Raw genomic sequence first — 6000 nt, 5'->3', positions numbered from 1 at the left:
CTAAGAAGAGTGATAGAACAATCACTGCTCTTCTTCAAAGGCTATGTTTGTACAGATTTGGCTGATGCACAATTTTACTGGGACTAATCAACAGGATATCAAATAAAATACTATGATTTAATCAACAACTTTAGTATACATATTTCAAATATGTGGGTATTGACAAAATAATATAGTCTACTAAATTAAAAAATAAAATAAAATTTAATATTATACAATAAAAAGAGCTTAAATCAAGTAGTTAAAATAAACTATTGCTTTAAATATCTGTTAGCAAAAAATAGAACAGCTTAGCATTGTTGAAGTTAGCTTCTTGTTAAAGATTTTTGTTTTTGACAGAAGAAAGAGAGCAGCTGCAGATGGAAATAATTTCATCAAGCAGGGTACCATTGAAAAAGTTGTTTCTGTTGTTTCTGAACTGATTACGATGATAATCCTATCATGAATATAATATCTAAAGAGAACACAGAATAGTTCACTTGAATATATTAGTTTCTCAAATAACTAGTATTCAAATTTTTAAGACTGTTTCCACCCTCCTTAAACTCAACTTTGAGCATCCCACAATAACAATAAAACCCAATGAATATAAAATTATAAATCATAAAATCATAAAACCAAAATAAAACATAATGCATCAGTAATCTCCTTGTGATGCCCCACAGCCAGTTCCAGATATATTGGTTCTATCCCAGCCTTGGGTAAAAAGCCGGTCTAATGGCTTTCCAAAAGACTAAGAGAGTGGTGACATGTAAAACACAAGGGACAGGGGGTTGTTCAATAAGATAGGTGCAGCCACAGGAAAGGCCTATTTCCGAGGTCCCATTAGGTGGCAAAATTTAATAGAAGAGGAACATACATACCCAATCTGATCTGGTAGGGCATGCAGATACTTTCAAATCAAAAAGCTAGATTTCAAGTTCAAGCCTACATTTTTGTTAACAATTTTACAAAGGCCCAAGATGGCCATATTACTGAAATGACAATATGTCTTAGAAATTACTGGCACCTTATATTTTTTTGAGAATCCAGCATTGGCTGCTGTTACTATTCCACAACTGTTTAACTTGTAAACTAAATTGTCTATATAAATCATCTTGGATCTATAAATATACTTTTTAGAATAGCAATTACAGATAATCCTCAACTAACAAACACAACTGAGCCTAAATTTTTCATTGCCAAACAATACAGTTGTTAAGTAAGTTTTGCCCCATTTTATGACCTTTCTTGTCAGAGTTGTTAAGTGAATCACTGCCATTGTTAAGTTGGTAACACGGTTTTAAGTATATCTGGCTTCCTCATTAACTTTGCTTGCCAAAAGATCGCAAAAGGTGGTCACATGACCCCAGGACACTGCAACTGTCATAAATACATGGCAGTTGCTAGGTGTCTGAAATATAATCACATGACTATGGGGATCCTGTGATGGTCATAAGTGTGAGAAATGTCCATAAGTCACTTTTTCAGTGCTGTTGTTACTTTGAGCAGACACTGAATGAATGATGGCAAGATGAGGACTACCTGTAATGCATTCATTGCAATCTAATAATGAATTCTGAACAACAGTGCACACAAAGCCAATTTAAATAATTGTCTGAAAATCACATTTGCTTTATGAAAGGATGATTCATGTTTGGGAAGGTGAAGAATAAGAAATTTGGGGAATGTTGTATTATATGTGTGTGTGTGTGTGTGTGTGTGTATGTGTGTGTGTGTGTGTGTGTGTGTGTGTGTGTGTATATATATATATATATATATTAAAAATTACATTAAAAATTGAAGAATAACGATTCCTGGGTACATACATTTCAGTAAAAAAGGAAAGCGATCACCAGGAAGTAAAACACCAAGGTTTTAATAAATAAAATCAAGCTTTCGATGGCTAACATCTGCCATCATCGTCAGGATACAAGCCAGTTAGTGAGGAAACCTGCTTATAAGCATAGCCACACCTAAACTCTACGCATGGACCTTGTAACAGGTCCAAGCCAACTAATCCTTACTTCACTTACAGCCTTCAGTGATTCTTTCTTTTAGCTCTTACTTACATCCACCTAGCTTTCAATGGCTAGCACCTGCCATCATTGTCAGAATACAAGCTAGCTAGTGAGGAAACTTGCTTACAAGCATAGCCACGCCTAAACTCTATGCATGGACCTTGTAACAGGTCCAGGCCGACTAATCCTTGCTTCACTTACAGCCTTCAGTGATTCTTTCTTATAGCTCTTACTTACATCCATACAACCACCCACTTCCTCCCTCCCTTTAGTTCCTGAGTCATATAGGCAACGTGTGTTTCTCAAAATTAAAGGGTCCTCTGCACTATTGAATTGATTCTTCTTTCTGTGTTCCTTGGGACGTTTCTCTCCTCCACTCCTCCGGCACGCATCGCACTCATTTGCATTCTTCAATCCTGTCACTCCTTCAATCCCCCCACAATCCTTGCCACCAATCTCATCCACAATTTTATTTCCCCCCACTGTTCCCAGCATATCGCATCCTCCATGCTCCTCCTTCATGCCACCTGGTGCGACTCTCAATCCGGTTGCCTCTCTTTCAGTCTTCTGTAACGCCGCTCTCCGGGAGCGCGTGACCACCCCCATAATGGGGCGGCTGTAAGTATTGATCTTCTGTACATCCATTGGAGGCATATCTCTGTCTCGGTGGCTCTGATCAGTGTGGCCGCATAGCAAAGGTGTTATTCTGCCATTGCTCATGGTAGGTGTTGCCTTTTTTGAATTCCTATCCATTTCCAAGGCGCCGGCGACCAGATGCGTTGTAGCGGGGGCACCATTGGGGACAATGGAGCCGATATAGTCACTGGGGTAGCGAGTTTGTTTTGTGTTAATTGGGACACTTGTTGTTCTTATTCTTGAGTATTGGGTACAATGCAAGGAGGTGTCTGGGGCATCCGAGAATGGCTACTAATATCAACAAATTTCTTAATTAGTGGCGGATGTACACACGAATCGTTAACTAAAGGGGGTCTAGATTGTAGATGTCTCTCTTCTTTGTTGCCAGTTTCATCTAATGGACACCCAGAGTTTTTGTTACTCAGATGTTTTTTCCCAGGTCGTCTACGCATTTCCCATGCCTTCATGGTCTGATATGCCGGGCGTAGGTCCACATGTCGATTGATTGACATGCTGTCTGAGAACCAGGCTTCTTTGAGTAACCTACCACTCTTGGAGGTGTCACTGGCAACCACCCTTACGTCGTCAAAATTAAATTTATGACCAAACTCCTCCATGTGAGTCAGTATTTGGGAGTACTGCTCACCTCTTCTTATTGCCAGCTTGTGTTCCTGCATTCTTGTTCCGACCCTTTTGGAAGTTTCTCCCACATAATTGCCTGGACAGTCACTACAGTTAATCCTGTAAACGACTCCAGATCTCTCAACTATGGGGAGCGGGTCCTTTGGTCTCATAATGCAGGAACGCAACGTCCGGTCAGGTCTATGTGCAACCCTTACACCATAGGGTGCCAATAGTCTGGTGGTGGCTTCCGAGACGTTGCTAATGTAAGGGAGGGTAATACGAGTCGTCTGTGATGGTGCCATCCCACTTGATGGATTTTGGGATGGTTTGGACAGAGTACTGTGGCGTCTGATGAATTTCATGAGGTACCCATTGTACCTACAGAGACGGAGGAGATGTTTTCTTTCCTCCATCCTAGCTTTGGCTGTACTGCAGTGGGAGTCCACCCTCTTGAAGAGGGTTCTAATGCAGCTGACTTTGTGGGCCACCGGGTGATTGCTGTTGTAGTGCAAAAAGCAACAAAGAAGAGAGACATCTACAATCACCCTTTCTACGTGTGCTGTTACGTGTGTCTTTCTCGCTAGTTCTAAAATTAGCTGGGGTGTTTCCCCTTTCCTTGCAGTTAGTGCATGTTTCACTAGTTTCCCGTTTGTGATTCTGTCTGTCATGGGCAGTAGTTGCTGTTTTCTGCTTCCTTCTAGTTCCTCCAACCTTCCCCTCCGAGCCACGTTCCAATCCTCCTTTTCTCTCAGATCGTAGCCCCCGTGGGCCATCCTGTCCTGCACCGCTCTCCCTCCTATTCCTTTCCATCACTCCCTTAGATCTATCATCACTCTCCTCCCGATATTCTTGGGAGGAGTCATTCTGGAGTGTGTGCCTGTCAGTAATGCAATGCTGAGGTAGATGGAACACTGCAACAAGCAGCTGTTCCATCATTCCTGCTCTCTGTCTTCCCCCTCCCTCCCCCTCCTTCCAGATCGCCTCAGCGCTTCCATCCCTGGTTTAAGGCCATTTGGTCCATCATCTCGGTCCATGTGAGTTGTGGTCATCCCATCTATAGAGCCATCATCCCAATTATATAAAACACTGTCATCTTCTTCCTTGGAGATCGTCCTGTCTCATCCATCATTCTACCACCCCAATCCTGCCAAGAAAGAGTTAAATGTCTTCTCAGTAGGTTTCTGTCTGTGGTGCCTTTTATGTAAGGGAGGAGGGCTTTGCCGTTTTCTTGTTCTCTGTCTTGGATTTTAGTGGGGGTTTCTTTTTGGATTAGTTTGGTAATCTTATTTCTTTGGAATCCATTGGATGTAAGTACATTAGTGAGAGTGTCTAGTTCGGTTTTTAGGTGTTGTTGGTCAGATCTAGGATGTGTTTGGGGGGGTTATATTTGTTTTGGATAGCTGTCAAGTCTTCTTTGATTGGCACTTGGGTGAAGAGGGATATGACAACTACAAACAACTACAGCCCTATGCAGAATCCATCACCTCACATGTAAAAAACTCATTCCATTTCTTAGAGATCATAAAGAAACAAAACTTACAGCCCAGCGACCTACTCATGAGCTTCGATGTCATATCCCTCTTCACCCAAGTGCCAATATATATATCCTTGATAGCTGCAAAAATGCAAATCTCTGGGAGAGGTATAAACCAGTTGTTTATTGCTAAAAAGATATTTAAAAACAATAAAAACAACTATTTACAATGTTAAAAGAAACAATGTAGCTTATCACACAGGCAATGAGTAAGCAGTTAGACCAGCAAGGTGTATAAAAAGAATCTCCCCACCCCTGAGCCTCACGCTGAGGACGCAGGCAGGGGACCAGCGAAAGCTAAGTTGTTTCTTTTAACATTGTAAATAGTTGTTTTTATTCACACACACAGACACACAAAATCTGGTTTACTTAAAGGAAAAGAAAAAGAGGTGATAACAAACCCCACTCTGTTCAGGCTGAGTGCACAACTTTACTGAAGACTAGTGACAGATAAAGCCATAAATCAATGGCCTTATCAATCTAACTTTCCTGCCTGCCAAATGGGGATTCAGTTTATCAGTGACCTATGTGCTCAGTCCCGGCCTTCACACTTGAGCTGGGCAGAGGATGGAAATAAATGGAAGCTAAATAGCTGTTTTAAAACATGTTCATGTAAACAATCAAAGGTAGGACTTCCTTGAACTGCCAGTTACTTAAATGTGATCCATCTCACTAAACTGAACATAGGAGTGAATCATTGTTATTACAAAACAGACCAAAGAAAGTATCAACCCATCTGAGAACATGCAGTCTGCTAAACTATAGCCAAAAACTATGTTTATTGTAATAGAAATAGTATAAAGAAGAAATATTTTAAGAAGGCAGTGGGGAGATTCTTTGAAGCATTGCTGCCTCACTACAGGGTTGTTTTCTGAAATCTGTGTTTTTTCATTGTTTTATCCCTTCCCCCTACAAAGAACATTAAAAATAATATCAGCCAAGTTAGGGCTAATGTTAAAATTAAGAGGAAAAGAAACCAGACAGTGAAGCAAACAGAGCTACATCTGTAAAATGCACCATCCAATCTAAGTATCTCTGCAGGCTATTCAGAGGAAATAGCATCTGAAAGTTACAAAAGTGACCTTAATTTGAACCAAGGGAATGTGATTATTTCTGAACTGAAATGTTAAAATGAAGTTTGGATTAAATGTTTCACCAAGGCTAATGCCTTCAAACTTCCTTTAGCAGTGTATTCACATTTCACTG

This window comes from Crotalus tigris, unplaced genomic scaffold (genome assembly GCF_016545835.1).
Source record: "Crotalus tigris isolate CLP2741 ecotype Arizona unplaced genomic scaffold, ASM1654583v1 scf7180000018183.1131761, whole genome shotgun sequence".
NCBI lineage: Eukaryota > Metazoa > Chordata > Lepidosauria > Squamata > Viperidae > Crotalus > Crotalus tigris.
The sequence above is the reverse complement of the archived record's forward strand: the minus strand, read 5'-3'. Positions refer to the sequence as shown.